Genomic DNA, 19,322 nt, shown 5'->3' with positions numbered 1-19,322 from the left:
TTTTCTAGTTGATTCCAATAGTACTAAAACATCTCTATATATGTTCCCTATCAAACCAGGCCTCTTCCCAGTAATGAAGAGTCCAGGGGCCTCTATTCATATTTGCATCATCCACAGGACATTCACTCATGCTATCATCTTTACATAAGCCATGCGGTTTTCTGCAAGTTATTTTTATATCATGTGAATATTCATTTTTCCAAAAATTGAATGCCTTTCTCTTAACATACATTTAACTTTTTCTGATAAAACACAAAGATTTTTCCCTTATTAATAAATTTAACTTATATGATCAATATGACCACTTACTGACAATAACCCAATTAAAAAAAAGAGAAAGTAAATGAAAAACATTAAATAGGATGCAGAGAGATTAAAACCCTCAAACACTGCTCTTGGGTCTGTAAATATGTGCAGCCATTGTGGAAAGTGACATGATATTACTTCAAACAACCAAGAACATAAATTGTTTTGGAGCTAGCAATATATCTTTGCTGGGTATATACCCTAAAGATGTAAGAATGTAACATAAATCAGATATGTGCACCCATGTTCATTGTAGCACTGTTCTCAATAGCAGAAAGCTGGAAACAGCCTGAAGGTCCATCAGTGGAAGAACAGATAAAGAAACTTTGGTGCATGCATACAATAGATTACAATGCACCCTTAAAAAATAGATTAAAATACAAACCGCCTTGTGGCATGGATGGACCTAGGGAACATTATGCTGAGTGAAGTCAAGCACAAAATGACAAATATTATAGGAGAGCACTACTGTAAGGAAAAAAAACTTAAAAACAAGAGAAAGACTTGCATATCAATGGTAACAGTCTTTGGAGGCTCCCAAGGGAGGAAATGAAGGGTGGGAAGAATGACAGGTAACTGCCTGGGATGGAAGGAAAGATGCATAAGAGGGAGAAGATAAAGTGGAGAGGGCTTGGGTCAGAGTACATGGAAGGAGGTTGAGGAGTTATTTGAACTGTTGAATGTAGAGTTGATATGAATTACAACTAGTCCACACCTAATTCAAAATAAAAATTCATTTATTTCTGAAAAAGTTCTTAAAACAATGGTACCAAGCAACCTCGTGCACATATTTGTTATATGCTTCTCTTTGTTCTGCGCCTATGATGTGCGCTTCCTATTCCAGCCATCTTGCACATGCATGCTCTTCCTCACAGGGAAACTTGGATGAAAGGGTGTGGATGAGTCAGTGTAAATCCATAATCATTATTGGGAGAACAATAAAGACACATGGCTAACTGATGCTGGGTCAATAAAATTGCCTCCATATGTGCAGGGGATCCTACTTTTAAATTGAAGTTTTCATTAGTAAATGACGATGGAAACTTTAGTGTAACACATTTAATCTTAATTATGAAAAATAGTTAAAGATTGCAAAGGTGAAGTTTCATAATTACACCATAGATATATAAGGGTAGTAGTACGTTTCAGAAAGTTGTGTTGCACTTTCATATGTAAAGTAGTTAAAAATGACATCTTTGGCTTCAGTAGTTTGGAACAAAAAGATTTTAGTTCATATAAAAATTCATCCTAAAATATAGCTCATATAAAAATTAATCCTAAAATATATCTTTAAAAAATCATTGTAATTCTCAAGTTCTGGTAAATCCATATATTTAAGTAAAAATCCCATTAAAAAGCATCATCAGAGAAATCAATGACTAATGGTCTTTTTTGATTGCATAAAACTTTAGTAGTTTAAATCATGTTTGATCTCATATAGTAGTAAAATTAACAAGACCTTAAACTTCAAAGATTACTTTTACAGGAGAAAAAAAGCAACACAAAAACAAACATGAAATCAAAAGGAAAAAATGAAATATAGAAAGCATTTCAAGGCTGTAAACACTCATGAGGATTTATTCTTAGGAAGAATAAACTGCATAACATACCAGATGTTGTATTTCAAATAGGAGATTATTGGTTTTACTTGTCTGCATTCATAAGTGCCAGTTAATATCTTAAATGTACTAACTACTTAAACAATAAATAAAAAGAACCAGGAGTAATTAACTCATGTTCAACGCCCAATTTTCTTCTAAATCATATAATGTGGTTTTTTGCTCATTTGCATATTTATAATCAAGTTGAATTTGGTTAGAAATGTCTTAAACGAATTTCTATATTTTTGAAATAATGTTAAAACATGCGTGTGCTTAGATGCAATATAAATTATGCAATATTTATTAATGTTTAAGAAATTATATTATCTACCTTTAATTATTGAGAGTGGTCTATAGGAGTAGCTTATAATATTGGGACATAAATAATGCTCTTCTGATGGGAAAACTGGTACATTATATGTTTTCAATAAAGAAATAGTTATTTTAAGAAAAAGATATCACAAAAGAAAATTAAGTAAATATAATGAAAATAAATCCGGCTTTCAGTAAAGTAAATGTGATAAAATGAAATCATACAAAGCTTATAACTTTCAACACTTAATCCATTTATGTGTTTTTTTACCTTGATCCTTTCTCCCTATAATATTCATTGATAGGACCATAAATACAGTCTAAGTGCTATGAAAGAATAGAAATGTTTTGTTTTCTATTATGGTGAGTGTTTCTTTTGAACCCTGTGAATCTATTTTAATGATTTTCTCAAAAACTGTAATCCTAGTTGAGACCATTTTGATATACATAAAATATGTATGAATTTTAACGCAGAAAATATTCTAATCTTTGTTTTTAACAGTAATGGGGTACTTTGTACAAAAACTTTGTGGTGGATACATCGCTTCCTTGGAGAAATATACTATATATACATATATATACATTGCAAATAACATATGCTTTTTATATTTTCCATCTTTTCCTTCCCTGTGGATGTATTTTTTAATGTACTATGCTAGTTATTTACACAGCAATATGTAAAAACAAATAAAAACGACATAGCATCACTTAGAAAAAATAACTCCCCACGTGTTGGGGAGATAGCAATTAGCAAACCGACTTAAAAAGTGAGTCTTCTTTGTGGAAATATGCATTACTTTGATCCCACATGCAATCAAAAATATGTAATATAGTTGATTAAAAGATGTCAATAATATGTATTTCACTGCTTTTGACATCTAAGAGTGTCGATGTTTAGTTTCTCATAATTTAAGTAAGAACTCCCCCCAATGTGTATTTCTACTGTAAATAAGTACATAAAATGAAATCAATCAACTCGACAGACCAATACCAGGGGAATGTGGTAATAAATGGGAATAAAAGTGAAACATGTATAAGATATGTAGCAGCCAATGAAAAAACAAACAAATGATATCTCAATAAAATAACTCAAAGTATTTAAAGGACTATATATGCTTTATTTAAAATCCTTGAAAATAAACATTTCACATAGACAAAAGCTGACATCCCGTCCAATTGAACATGTTAATATTGCCCTTATGTTCTTAAAATGTGATTTTAAATCATTTATCTAAATTCCCTTGACATTTAAAAACGTTTCCCTATTCAGAGGTTAACATAGTTAGAGAATTTCATATATATAAAATTAGCAACTGGGAGACAAATTTAGTAACCAGGGAATATTGAGATCTTTTGTAAATTTGCCAAATAAAATAAAACCTAGCTTGTTAATGCCAACATTCAAGATGAAATTAACCCAGTTTTGTCTACAGCAAGCACCAATGACTATGTACCAAATTCTAAGAAGATGAAATTTATTTTCTTTGCATTTCTTATATCCTAAGCTATGTGTTTACTTTTTTGTATTAAAGAATCCATGTCCCCATTATAGAAACCAAAAATCACTAGAAAAAGAATAGAAAAAACTTAAAAGACATCAATGTTTCTTCCACCTTCCCTATTCATTGTCCTATTGTAACATAAATATGAGGAAATTTAAGTTACTATGGCTGATGTCAGGCACAGGTTAATTCTCACAGTGACATTTTTGCTTTTAAACATTTTTTTGTATCTGACTTTACCAATGCTAACCTTTTCATTTCTTTACTGCCACATCCATAGGCATTGGTTGTGGATCCAAGTAAAATAAAACTGTTGGTAACTTCCATCTTTTCTCCATTTATCATGATCCTTTTTAGTCCACCTACGAGAATTTTGTTTTCTTTATGATAAAGTGTAATTGTGACATTATTACCTTATTAATGAGTGATAAAGTAGGGTGTTGTTTGGGGTTTTCATTATTTTAGATATCATAGTTGACCTTAAGGATTTTTTCTCAACTGATAATTCTAGCCAACACACACCAGTCACCAATCTAACAATTATGTTTGGTTATTTTTCTAACTTTCTTTCATTTTAATATTTTGTATGTCACATTATTGTTACGATAATGCCAATATCTATATGTCTATTTTATACTAATTAATGAGTTTTAGGAAAACAAATGCCTGGAACAATCAATTCTCAGTGTTTGTTAGATATAAATCCATGATTATTTTATATTGTTTTTAAATTTTTATTATGAATTGGGAATTAATGCATATATCATATTATTCCATACTTCTCTCTGACACGACTCTTTTAAAGAAAGCTTCCTATAAAAATCTCCTTGAGGAATGAATTACTAGCTACTCCCACTACTGCTACTGTTTCATTTCTTCTGAAGAGATGGGAGCAGGGGATATAGAAAGCATGGCTTTGTGCGAATGTTTTCCCCTGGGGAAGAAGGCATCCACCATACTCTTCCATCATATTGCTGGCACTGAATTATTGCTGAATGAAAGATAGGTGTAAAATCTGCTTGGGTCTGAATGCGAAGCTTTTATTAACATAACACTAAACTGTTTCATTTTGTTGATGCTATGGGGGTGCATAACTCAGGCATAAATGATTGCAAAGACTAAAATTTGAGGGGCAAATGAGAGAACTGTATATCCATTTGCTTTGGCGCATCGATTACAAAGCCAGATGTTAAGAACAGATGTCAATGAGCTATTTTTCATATGCCTGTTTTACAGTTATGAACTCTCCATTTATCACCTCAGATGGGAACAGTTAATTTGACAGTGAGTGTTTTGGTTATTAGCCAATTTCAACATGAGTCCTAGGTTTTTGAAATCTGATGTACTAAGATGTGATAAAAAACTTACAATGGAAGCACTGTTAACTTAATTCTGGGCCTTGGAGTTTACCAACATATATAATGAAATGGAAATGAATGTTCCTTCTATGGTGAATAAGCATAAATCCAGGGTTGGCAGAGAAGTAATGTAAATGTTTTGACTGAAAATCCAATTATAAATTTCAAATAACCCAAAGTCGAAACCTTGGACTGATACATGACATAGTGAGTTTTACTTATTTCTTATGTGTGATTGTAATAACAATGTTTGCTAAAAATGCTTTGAGCAACATGTCTATAGAGTTGGCTCCACAATTTAACTATTTATATGCAGAGCAGATTATATTGCAACTTGTGTATTATCTATATTGACATAATCATTGTAAAAAAATCAACTCTTTACTATATTATCAAAGGAAACTTAAGTAACAGACAAGAGAAGACTATACTTTAAAATATGTATGTATAATTATTAGAACACTAGAAATTACTTTAGCCTATACCATGAGATTTTGAAACAACTTCGTGAAATTAATTATTATTTTTATTTTATTAATCTTGAGTCAAATTAGAGATTGAAGGGAAATGCAATCTTTTTTTTTCTATTTTCTAGTCCACTTTTCTTTCTGTCACTTGTCACACTTCCTGTTCTTCCACCTAGAACGAACACAAATAGCTATTTTGACCAGAGGCTGAAAAAGTGAATCAAGTTTTGCCGTCAGAGAGCTCATCCTGCTGAAGACAACTTAAGCTCTTTTCAAATCTTTATATAGATTGGTAATTTTGACAAATGCAATAAAAGTTCATTTGAACAACTTACCCTTAACCCACTGCTGCGTTAATTGAAGCTGTTATTTTCTCTGTAGACTGATTACAGTAGACAGCACATTGAAGATAGCAATTTGCTCTTATGAATTCAATGATGTGATAATTATAGGTCAGCAAGTAGTTTTTTCTCACAAACTTTAATAGTTTCATTGGATAGCACAAATATTAGTAGAAGAGAAAAACAGAAAAAATAATTCCTTCTATAAAAACTGAGTAGAGTGGTTTGAAAGCTTAAATACAAGTGAATTGTATTACAATTAATGGTATACCTGATAAGATTCAAGATTTTAGTAGGAGGACATCATTAAGTGCTCAAAATCTTGTCCATTATCATGGTCTTGCAACATAATTTAAGTTCTAAGTTCTCTTTAAAAAAAGCCAAACTAAAAAGGAGGGGAAAAGGAAAAAAGAGGAAAAGTTAATGGGGGAACAGGACACAAGAGAGGGAAAGAGGGACCAGACTTCAAACCGGGGTGCGAAGATGCAGCTTATGCACATGAAACAGAGAACCAACAGCGAGGTCTGTGGGACCCTATCCCAACTCTGTGGACCCCCAAGAATGCGCATCAGAGAGCTGCACTGAAGCTGTAGCTCAGGAGAGGAGAGCTTCTGATCGGGAGGAAACGAAGAGGCAAGGAGAGAGAATGGAAGACATCTGTCCCACCAAGTGCCAAGGACAATATTTTGGCTCAGAGCCAATGCACAGAGAGGTCCATAGGGCCGGCTCCACCAGGAGACACGACGTTCCTCACTGACCCATAACGGGACAGCGGACCTGGGAGGGGAGATGTGCCCGATTCGACCTCACCACACCAGGGAGAAACACTAAGGGCGTGCAGCAGAGTCGCAGGGAGAACAAAGCAATGAAGTCCCTGAGGAACACCAAAAATAGACTTTGGGGCCAGACCATGGCACCCCATCAGACAGGACTGGAAAACACTCGTAAAGGTCAACAGTCAGACCTGGAACTACTTACAGGTTTTTCTTTTTTTGCTGTAGGCTTTCCTTGCTTGCTGCTGCTGTTTTCTGGTTTTTCTGTGTTCTTTTGTGGTTATGTTTTGCTTTGCTTTGTTTTTGTGTGTATTATTGTCTCTGCATGTCTATCTAGACAAGGTAGGTGGGATAAACAATCTGGAGAAAACAGTAATGGGACTGGAAGTTTCCGGGGGGACACGGGAGACTTGCAGATGGGGTAAAGGAAGTGGGGTGGTGCCAACAAACCTAGGGACAAGGGAAAAACAGTTATCTAAAATCGCTGGCTAGGCGGGCAGAGGAGGTCTGGTAGGGCTTGATAAAGGGCAATGTAGCCAAGAGGAATTACCCAAACCCAAATGAAGGCTGAACATGATAGTGAGACAAGAGGAAAGTAAAATGAAATAGAGGAAAGAACTGGGAGGTAAAAGACATTTATAGATGTTTAAATACAGGAATGCATATATGTAAATTCATTTATATACAATGATAAGGGAATAGATCTATGTACATATGTTTCTATGTTAAGTATTAAGGTAGCCGACAGACATTGGGTCTCTACTCAAGTACTCCCTCAATGCAAGAACACTTTGTTCTAATAACCTGGCATTAAATAAGACTCCTTTGAAATTTTATTATTCTATTTTGTGATCCAGATAAATATGATCCCGTAAGTTAAGACAAATAACATAAATATAACACCTATCCATTCTTGAGCTTTGTTTTTACATCTGTACTCCTGAGAAACACATTCCTCTTCTATCCGCAATTTAATTTAATTGCTTAAAGTTGTCTTAAGAATTTTATCTGCATAAAATTTTCTGTAACTACAAAATAAATCTCCAAAGAGATCATGATTAAATTAACAGTAAAAATTTTCACATGCTTGGAATTTCAAAATAGGACAAATAGCCAAAACATTATTTGTCTGCCACCAAATTTGTGTTTACAAAATGCAGTTAGACACCACATCGGCTTTTCTGCTCCTTACTGTGTTCACGCTCACAGGAAAATGGATTTTCTACACACACCGACTCACACAGTTTATGGAGTCATGTTGGCTGAATTGCGTTACGGTACATAGGGAGGATATTCAAGTGAGGAAAATTAGTTGGTTTTAGTACTTTTTCTCACAATTTTATTGTAATTTGTCTGTTTTTATGAAAATATTTAAAGTTGATGTTTCTGTAAATGATACCTGTTTTTTGTTTGTTTGGAGTTTAACAAACAAATGTATTCCTTCACAGTTTACAGGCTAGATGTCCAAATTCAGGGTGCCAGCTCTAGGGGAGCGTTCTCTTTCTCTGTTGGCTCTGGAGGAAGGGCTTCGTCTCTGTCCAGTATCTGTAGGGCCAGCATCCCTTGGGAGTCTCTGTGTCTGGAACATCACTTCTCTGGGTCTCAGCGATTCTCAGCACAGGGACCTGGAGTGACCATGGTAACCTAGGGGGGAGAGAAAGAAAGAGAGAGAGAGAATTGAAAAGGGGAGCGACTTCAGCGCAACCAGGAAAGAAGAACCAGAATCAGAAACCTGTTTTTAGGGAGGGGGGTTTGTTTTTCATTCAATAGGGTATAAATGTGATTTAATCGTGTTTAAAAGTGATGTTGACATTTTATTAAAACCCTATCTAGAAACTGAGAAAATAAATTGATTAAAAATTGGATGAAGAGAGCATGGGACATCATTGCCTTGGCTTTTGTACTAAAATGCCATATAACTTCTAAGAAATATATTTATGTTCACTTAAATTCAAAAGAAAAAATCTCTTTGGATAATTTTTGCCATTTAAAAAAATTATTTTTTCATTTAATTAAGAGGGTATCTGTCACTTAATTAGGAGGCTCAATTATTGCTTTCCCTGGAAATATTTCCCATTATTTTTAATGCATTTAAAGTATTTAAATGGGTTATTAGCAAGCTCAAAAATGTATACAAAGTAGCCAAGAGGATGAGTAGATTAGAGACCACATCATATGTAATAATTAAAAGAAGTTTAATGTTTGAAAATTAATTTGATGGAAAGTCTTCAAATATGTAAAGGGGTTCCATTTAAAAACTAGACTTACAATTTACAATCCAATAAGGTGAAACCATTAAGAATAAAGGGGATGTATAAAAAGAACGTATAGAAAATACATAGGAGCCGTGCTGGTGTAGTATGATTGTTGTGTGTTGGGCTGGTACTCAGAACAGTTAGAAGCTTGCACCTAAAGAAAATAAAGCTTTCTGCAACCATAGAGACTGAGGTCTCAGAACCCTTGCAAAGGCAATTCCCCTCTTGAATGGACCAACAGCAGGGAGTAGGGATTTAGGTTTAGGTTGGGAAATGTTTTGTAGTTTAAAGATTTGGACATTGCACATTTAGAATGATCCTAAAATGGAATGGACAACTTACTTAGAGGTATGTTTATTTATATACCTTATTGATCTGAGAAAATAGTCTATGATTTCTAGTCTTTTAAACTTATTAAGTATGGGTTACAGTGCAGAATATGGTCTATCTAGGGGAATGTTCCAGGTGAGTTTGAGGAGAATGTATACTATAATGTTGTTAGACTATTTTATTGATGGCTATTAGGTCAAGTACATTGAAGCTGCAGCTCAGAACAAATGAGTCCTTACTGATCTGTGTCTGTTTGATCTATCGATTTCTGACAGAGAGATGTTGAAGTTTCCCTATAATAGAGGGTTTAACTATTTATGATCTTGGTTCTATCAACTTTTGATCTATATATTTTGATGCTCTTTCATTAGGATCATTCAGATTTAGGGCTGTTATGGATTCTTCATCATTATGCTATGCAAGTCTGTATGACTGATAATCATACTGGTTCTGCAAACAGCCATGTACAAAATTAATATAATTAATCTGTGTTGTTTTTTCTTAATAAATGATGGCATGATGTATCGTTCTCAACCCATGTACTTTTAATGAGTTAATAGAGATATTGTCTCCTTCCATAATTCAACCACATCAAGCAGTATTGTACAATAGCTGTCACAATCAGTTTCAAAACATTATTTTCCTTCCTGAACTTCTTGACATCAGTTTCCTTTTATTGCGCCCCTAGCACCTCACTGTACCCCCCTAGAAACCCTTATTCTACTTGCTGTATCTAGAGGTTCATCAATCCTAGGTTTCATATGCTGAAAAACAGAAAAACATAACAAAATTCAATAGGGTGACCCAATAGACATAGCATATCTGAGATAATCTCTAATATGAACACTTAAAAAAATAGAAAATGTTGAAAACCGGACCAGGCTTAATGTGTATCAGAAGGGGATGAACAGACAAGGTTTTAATTCAAGTTAGGTTTATCATTTTGATCTTCTATGGTCATCTCTCAAATGTATTACATTTGGTAACCACTTTCCTCCCATCCCTCTATAATGGATAGAGGGAAATCACCTGAGATTTATTTCCTATGTAGATCCTACAAATGTATCTTGGGCTCCCACTGTCATCCATAGCTTTCTGCAAACTGGGATCTCATGATTTAGGCTCTGATACTATTCCCTTCTTCAATTCGGATTATATGATTTACAATCCTTTGGTGACTCATGGTGGTATATTTCTTCCATGTGAATTTAGTTCTCACTTAGATGGCTGCTTGTTTGGAAACAAGCCTTTAAGACCCACAGATGCTAGACAGCATCCAATGTTTTTAAGCACACTTTGCTATACCGTCCATATCTTCTGGGTTCCTTTCCTTTGGGGAAGTATCGAGCAGGGTCATAATATCAGTATCAATTGTTCTTAAATAGGAATTAGCATGAGCCCCAAATCTATACCTGGGTATGTTTTTTCTTTTCTTTTCTTTTTCTAATCTCTTTACTCCCTTTCAAAAATCCTTGTTAATATATGGTAAAGAGTCTTTATCAATCACCTCCAATAGGGTATAATAATCTTCCATTAATATCATCTTTGATTAACCTCTGGTACTAATTTTGTAAAGCCCTGTTGAGAGAGGAATATTGGGCCAATGTAGGGTAACTACATATCACAGTACCTGAATTATTCATGTGCACAGAATCTATCCTTTTGTGGCTGGACACCATTTATACAAGCTATGAGGGTTACTTTTCAGGGGAAATTTACAATAATATTCACTGAGAATGCTTGTCCCAGGTTTGCAGGAATAATATATAGCTCAATACAGGTAAATAGGGCATTGATGTAGCAAGACTGTGTTTGTCGGCTTACCAATGGTTTGACACTCGTGGTACAGCTAGCTGTCTTCCACTTCCTCAGGCACCATGGATTTTTCCATCTTAAATCTTCAGGTTACAAGTCTGTCTGATGGAGAGTGCAGGTCACTCAGTGGAGTTTCTGCATCAGATCTCACTGATCCAGCATCTGGAGCATGCTGTGAGCTTTGAAGATCCAGGAGCTAATGCCCCAGCATTCCAGGACACCTGGCCTGGGTCTCCAGGATGTTCCCCAAAGCCTGGGTCAATGTAGCTCATTTGGAGCATACCACCAGGGACCGTCCCGCCTAGGATCCCCCAAACATTTTCAGTCATTCTTGTACCCCAACTGGAAATCAGTCCTCCCGCTTTTCCTACCCACAGTCGTGCATCTGTGCTCTCAGACATGTTTGCTCCCTTCCCTCTCCTTTCTTGATTTTCCCATCAGTATCTTTATGGAATTGTATTGCCAACTTTTTCTCTAAAATGAAGCTGGTCTTTCAAATCGACTAACTTCTGGTTAGCAGGTTAGTACTTAATGATTTTGCCACCAGGGCACTTTAGGGTCTTTATTTCTAAAGTGAATTTCTTATAGCTAATATACATTGGTTCTAGTTTTTATTTCTAAAGTGAGTTTCTTATAGCTAATATACAATTGGTTCTAGTTTTTATTTCTAATGTGAGTTTCTTATAGCTAATATACATTGGTTCTAGTTTTTTGTTGGTTTACTTGTTTTCCAATCCACCTTGAAAACATTGATGACATTCATGTTTGAAATGATTCTTGGTACCTTTGGGGTCTCTATGAGCCAGCATTGACTCAATGTCAGTGAGTTATTTTTGTTTTATATTTTATATTATATATACTGTTATACCTTGCATTATACACTATACACTATGTACCACATCTCAACTGTCATCCAATAGATGCCTATCCATAGTGACCAGATAGTGATCTTTGTGAGTTTCCAGGTGGCAACCCTTTACTTTACAGGGGTAGAAAACCCCCATCTTTTTCTGAGGAGCTGCTGGTGGTTTACAAATGCTGGTCTTACAGTTAGCAGGCCAACGACCAGGATTATGATATGATATATGATGTGCATTAGGTGTTAGGTGATATAAAGTTGTACACACTATATTAGATATAATATTTGTATTATCACTTCAGTTCTAAACACTAGATTTGCAGAAGGCTACAGCTAACAGTGAAAGTTGAAAAATCCACTAGCAAAGTGTACAAATGGATTAAGCCTCCATTGAATTCTTCTCACCATTAATAGGATATGTAAACAGTCTTGCCCTGAAGAGTACATTAGAACATGGATTACTACCACTAGCCTAGGCAGCCTCCCTTAGGGCTTGCCTGGCTGTGTTCCTGATGGAGAGTCAGGTAGTGGGGACAAATAATCACAACATGCTCTCACTACCTTGGTAGAAGAGTCCTGGACAAAGTTTTCAGGCTCTGTGTCTAAGCACAATATGTGCGTCCCACTCATGGCCCTATCCCAATTCCTGTAGTCCTACCTGGAATGATGATGTATTGCTCTGCCTCCTGTCATGCTTCTGTCACAGTTTCCTTTTCCTCCCATACCCTATGGATGCCATCAGTTACCTGTCAACCCTTAGTTGTTTGTAAGACCTCCTGCTACTCGTTTCCCTTATCCAGATGACCCGCCTTTGTCTTTGTCCTGCTTAAAACTTAATCAATATTCTCCTTAATTATAAAACAAAATGATTCTTACAATAGTTGGATTAATAGCCATCACATTTAGATTTATTTTTCAGTTTATTTGTATTTGTTTTATATGCTGCCCCATTACCTTCGTTTATTTTCTATTTTGTTTGGTTTGAATTAAATATTTTATGTAATTCCATTTGATCTCTTATCTTCTATCTTATAAATTATCCTTCTCTTTGTGAGAATTTTTTTTCAAATATCCCTTATTTTGTTTTATATATACACATAAACATACACATACATACATACATATATAGAGAGTGTATACATATATATAGTACTTTTATCGGGGGCTCTTACAGCTCTTATCACAATCCATACAGTCATCCATTGTGTCAAGCACATTTGTACATATGTTGCCATCATCATTTTCAAAGCCTTTTCTTTCTACTTGAGCCCTTGGCATCAGCTCCTCATCCCCCCACTCTCCCTAATGAATCCTGGATAATTTATAAATTATTATTTCCCTATCTTACATCTTCCGCTGTCCCCTGCACCCACTTTTCTGTTGTTCATCCCCCTGGGGGTTATATATCAATCCTTGTGATCAAATCCCCCTTTCTCCCCCTACCTTCTCCTTACCCTTCTGGAATCTCTATTCTCATTATTGGTCCTGAGGAGTTTATCTGTCCTGGATTCCCTGTGTTGCAGCTCTTATCTGTAGCAGTGTACATAATATGTTCTAGTCAGATTTGTAAGGTAGAATTGAGATCATGATATTGGAGTGGGAAAGCATTAAAGAACTAGAGGAGAGTTGTATGTTTCATTGGTGCTATACTGCACCCTGACTGCCTCATCTCTTCCTTGTGACTCTTCTGTAAGGGGATACCCAATTGTCTACAGATGGGCTTTGGGTCTTCACTCTGTGCCCCTCACCCCCAATCACATTGGTATGATTTTGTTCTGGGTCTTAGATGCTTGATACCTGATCCCATTGACACCTCATGTTCACACTGGCAGGTGTGCTTCTTCCATTTGGGCTTTGTTTCTGCTCAGTTACATGGCTGCTTGTTTATCCTAAAGCCTTTAAGATCCCAGATGCTATATCTTTTGATAGCCGGGTACCATCAGGTTTCTTCATCACATTTGCTTATGTACCCATTTTGTTCTCAGTGATCGCGACAGGAAGGTGAGCATCACAGAATGCCAGATTATTAGAAAAAGAGTGTTCTTGTGTTGAGGATGTACTTGAGTCGAGGCCCAATAGCCATCTGCTACCTTAATCCCTAACATATAAATGTATGTACATAGATCTATTTCCCTATTGTTATATATATATACACATGCCTGTATTTAGACCTGTATAGATGTGCTTTGCCTCCTAGTTCTTTCCTCTATTTCCTTTTAATTTCCTCTTGTCCCACTATCATGTTTGGCCTTCATTTGGGTTTCAGTAATTCCTTACTGTTACATTGCCCTTGATTAAGCCCCACTAGGCACTCTATGCCCTTCTCTCCATCAATTTTAGTTCACTTATTCCCTTGTTCCTGGGTTGGTTGACACTCCACTTCTTTTCCTCCACCGCCCCCTTTTCTGCGTTCACCCAGAACTGTCATTCCCATTGTTTTCTTCTTTGAATTGTTTATCCTGCCTATCTTATCTAAATAGACATGCAGAATCATTAATAAATGCAAAAACAAGGCAAAGCCAATCAAAACACCAAAGGAAGACAAAACCAACAAAAAACCCAAAAAGCAAACAAGCAAAGAAAAATAAAACAACAAAAAGAAAACCAATGACAATAAAGGAAAAGTCTATAAATAGCTCCAGGTATTTTTTTTTTACCTGTAGGAGTGTTTTCCAGTTGAGTTTTATGGGGTGCCACACTGTTCCCAAAGTCTATTTTTGGTATTCCCCTGGGACTTCATTGCTTCACTCCCTGTATTAGTCTAGGTACTTTGGAGAAACAAATCCACAGCAACTCATGTATAAGAGAGTTTTATGTAAATAAAATGTGCATCACAAAAACATCCCAACCCAATGCTGTCCAAGCCCACAAGTCCAACATTAACCCTTTTACCCAACACCAGTCCACAAAGTCCTCCACCTCACAAAACAGAGGCAATGATGCCGACTGCAGGAGGAAAGCTGAGTCAATGAATGAATAAGCATCTCAGCACTAGCAGGCATCTCCACATGGCTGCTCCAGCACCCAGGACTGCATCGGGATAGGTCCATGCGGCTTCTCCTTGGGGATGTCTTGTATGAAGTCAATCTTGCAAGCTGAAGCAGGGAACTGCTAAGGCAGCTGCACCCTGGTGCGACCATCACAAAGCAAGAGACCCGAGAACTAGAAAGGCGAGGCTCACCACCCATTTATCCCTCCACCTTTCAATTAGCCCCACATGTGATTATCGGCCAGGCTGGCACAATTAACTCACTCCCCTTGCTGCTGTCTTGCATGCCTTTAGTGTTTTGCCCTAGTGTGATGGGGTCATATTGCACTGAGTCTCCAGCATTGTCTCCTGCAGCCCTATGGTTCCCCATCAAGACTAAGCAGCAAGAGTTAGACCACATTTGGAAGGCAAGGATGTAGCAGGAACCTTGCCTTTGTCTTAGTCCTGTAAAATGTGTCACACTTCAACTCTGCTTAAAGGATCTGAAAAATATGTAGTGCAGCTTCCAAACATATCGCTTAGTTAAGAATGAATTATATCTTTGGGGGTTCCACTGATTAGGCATTGTTGTATTTTTGTTTTTCCATGTCACCTAAATACAAGGCTGGAAAAAAGAGGAAATATTTGTTTTAACAAGGAAATCACTCAGTTGTGCTGCCAGGACTTCTGAAGAATACTATTCTGTTCCCTGCTCCCCCTCTCCCCCCACTGTATGAACTATATACATTTCATTTTACAGTATACAAATGGGGATTTTTCATAGTTCTGTGGACAGATCAATTAAACTGCTTATTGAGTCAAAGATCACAGTTGCTTGTTACTGTCCAACCTTTTTTTTTTACACTGCCAAAGAGACTACTTAACATTTATACCTAAATTTTAAAAATTAAGAAAACTAAAACTATCTATAAAATGACACTATTGTTTAATTTTCTAATTAATGTTAAGAACAATGCTTAGATTTCTAAGATATGAATGTGGCCTCACATTCAGAATCTGTTTTAAAACCTTTAGTTCACTGGTACCTCAGTAAGGAGCCCTAAAAACACCATGGATTAAGCCTTCACTTGCTAATCATAAGGTTGTTTGTTCAAACCCGCTGCTGCTTTGAGATAAAGATCAGACTGTTTGCTCCCATAACATAAGGATATCTTAGAAACCCTATGAACCAGTTTTGCCCTGTTCTACAGGATAGTTATGCGATAGATTCAAATTGATAGTAGTGAGTGGTTATTATTATTGTTGTTTGTACTTAGTTGTCTAGGAATTGCAGCAGGGAGTGGAAAGAGAATTTACAAAGTGAATTTGGTTTGGGTGTGGGGTTAGTGGTTAATGAGTAGAACAACTATAGTTTTACTCATTCACCTTAACCTTTGCAGGCTTTCTGTGTAATGATTTAATTTTTTCACTTTCAAAACAATTGATTTCACTGCTAAAATAGCAATGCAAGTTTGAAGACCACTGATCTTTCCAAGGTAATACTTTACACAGTAACATTTTTAAAAGATCTCATCTAGGGATGTACTGTGTCAGGAAGCAGCATAAAAATAAATTTAATGACTTAATTATAGTCCTTTAGAACACTTTAAAGGAATAAAATTGGAAGGAAATGATAAAGTTGAGAGTTCATAAAATGAACAATTATTTAATGAACCTGAAAATGGAATTTCTCTTCAGCAAGGCATTCTGTGCATATTCAGTTGATAATTATTTTTAAAGTTATACAAAAGATACAGATGCTTAAGTAACTAATCATTCATAACTCTCTCTTTGATAGTGGAAACATGATTGGTCTCCAAATGCCTAAATGAAAATATGATTCCCATTTTAAATTAATAAAACTTGAAACAATTATTATAAAACAATAAGAGTAAATGAAAAAAACTAAAATACCACTTTAATTTACATTTGTACAGTGAAGTGAGGTATTTTTGCTAGCCAACAGAACATGTTTCAAAAATGCAGGGAGGAAATACATAAAATTGAATATGAATAATCTACTTTTGTTTTCCTTTGTTTTTCCTTTTGTTTTCCAAGCAACTCTAAAGTCGTATTCCTACCTTTAAACTTAAACTTCATTTAGCTGTGAAGCTTTCAAAAATTTCTTCAAGGCAGCAGCATGTAGATGCAAAGCGAAGTATAAATTTTTATCATTAATACGCCTTCCTATTCTTCGCCCACTCATTAAAATTAAAGGACCACATGTTTCCATTTCTTTCAACTTAATCCAAGAACATTTCAGAATAAAAGAAGGAAGAAGGTTATAAAGAATCATAGAAATACAACTTTACATTTATTTTCCAATTAAGAGAGCATAAAGTAATAATAACTGATATATTTCATCTGTTTCAATAAAAATGATTCTGTATTAGAAATAGTGTAATTAAATTATTGCTATTTAGGGCTGGAAAAGCAGAGAATTCTTTTGAAAATATTTGAAGGGCTTTTAAAGTCTTAAGTGTTGAAAGAGACAAACATAAGCAATTTCTCTGACTATTTTTTGTAGTTGATTTAAGATTTTTTGTTCTGTTTTCACTACTCAAAATAAAGGATAAATACTTTTTGTTAGTAATAATCTTAAAGAAAATCTGCCCCCCTTAAAAAAAAAATCCATTGCAAAGGCTTATATAGAATTGGGTTAGAAGAAAATGCTTCTGGGTTAGGCAGGGTTCTCTGGAGAAACAAAACAGGACACTTTTGAATATATATATACAATGAGAAGGAATATAACAGCTAATTAGTCCACATAGCAGTACAGAAGTCTCAGTTTAACTTACTTTCATGGAGCAGTTAATATACTGGAAATCTTTCAACTCACAAAGACTGCCAGGTTCAAGGTCAAGGAAGCAAGCAGTGGAGTCTTTCCTCAGGCAAGGCAGGCAGGGTCTGTCCTCAGGCAATAGACAGCTGGGTGGGTCAGCAAAAGTCAGTAGGGGACTGAGACTCAAGCATGGCAATAGGATCCACCAGCTTCAAGCTCAAACAACATGTGCAGTATAAGCACAAGCAGCTTGGTGAAGCAGGTATCAAAGGAGCCTAAAGCTCTTCTAGTCACAAGATCCATGGGTTGGCTTGGCCTAAAGATAGTGTAGCACACAGGTTGAAGCAGAGAACTCGCTAATGCAGCAGCACACTGTTTCAATCACCAAGCAGCAAGAAGAGAGGGCCCGTTTTGCCTTGCCATTTATCTTGTTGCCCTCCAATCAAGTTTCAACCTGATTAATTTCTACCCACTTATTCCTATTGGCCTAGTTGGCACACTCAACCTAACTATTACAATTTCCCAATCAAGGAAATGAAGTTGAATTTGTGAAATCATTGACTGATTAAATAATTAAGAACTTAATTACTAGCCAAAAATTTGGTAGTTCAAACCCACTTGGCAAATATAAAGGGAAAAGATGATTGGGACACAATATTTAAGCTCAAGAAGTTAGGTAAGGATAAGTAGGAAGAGGTGGTTCTGAATATGTCTATCCAGTCAAGCCTGAGTCCTAGGCCAGAAGCTCTCAGTAAACTGTATTTTTTAAACACACGAGGAGCACTACTGGTGGTACTTTTATTGCTGATAAATGATCACCGTGTTTGGCTGGGCTATAAAATGACATTAAGGTATCTATTTCCTCTGAATCAAGGAAACTAAATATCTTCAGGGTTTAGGGGGCCATGAAATAAATACCTTTCATGTTATGATTGAATGCCAAGTCATTATACTATCTGTCAAGTACTATTCTAGGCATTATCTATAGGAGGGGGTCCTTAGAAATTTGTTTATAAAGGGAGTAAAAAAATTTTTCAGAGCTTTTTAAAACAATTTTACACTTAAAAAGATGGAGTTAAGAACAATAGAATAAATGGACGAAAGAAGATGAAAGGGAGGCATTGATGGCCTCTTATCATATCTCCCTCTTTATCTTCTTGTTATCCCTATAATCTATTCTCCCAGAAGAAAAACATTTATAAAATTCATGGCTTCTGAAAACACTAAAATTACGTTCTATGAAGCTTAAAAAATGAAAGCTCACACTTCTAACTTTGGCCATTATCTTAATCAAGATTCTTTGAGAAGCAAAACTGTGTTGATTATGTGCATTTGTGTATCAGCAAAATGGCTACCACAGTTGTAAAAGAGGGTAAGTTCAACCCAAGGACAGGCAGATTCCTTCTCTCGACTTAAGTAACTTCTGGGACTGATGAATCTGGGATTGATAGAACGATAGGAAGCAAGTGCAGAGATGGCTGAATCCACGGTCAGCATGTTGAGGGCAGGGCAGGTGGTATGCCCGAGGGCAGGGCAGGTGGTATGCCCGAGGGCAGGGCAGGTGGTATGCCCATGATCAGCAGACTCTATGTTAGGCCTTGGACTTGAGCAGAAAAATAAATGGTCCAGATGAAGGAGCTAGCCTTAGTAAAA

The 19,322-nt window shown here is 35.9% G+C and overlaps 1 pseudogene; it reads right to left on the bottom strand.

Moving 5' to 3' along the window:
* Positions 1 to 19,322, bottom strand: part of LOC105979466 — a 161,931-nt pseudogene that overhangs the window by 56,337 nt on the left and 86,272 nt on the right.

The sequence above is a fragment of the Echinops telfairi genome, unplaced genomic scaffold (genome assembly GCF_000313985.2).
Source record: "Echinops telfairi isolate 266 unplaced genomic scaffold, ASM31398v2 ScPeMD7_14;HRSCAF=57, whole genome shotgun sequence".
NCBI lineage: Eukaryota > Metazoa > Chordata > Mammalia > Afrosoricida > Tenrecidae > Echinops > Echinops telfairi.
This window is presented reverse-complemented; position numbering and strand designations above follow the sequence as displayed.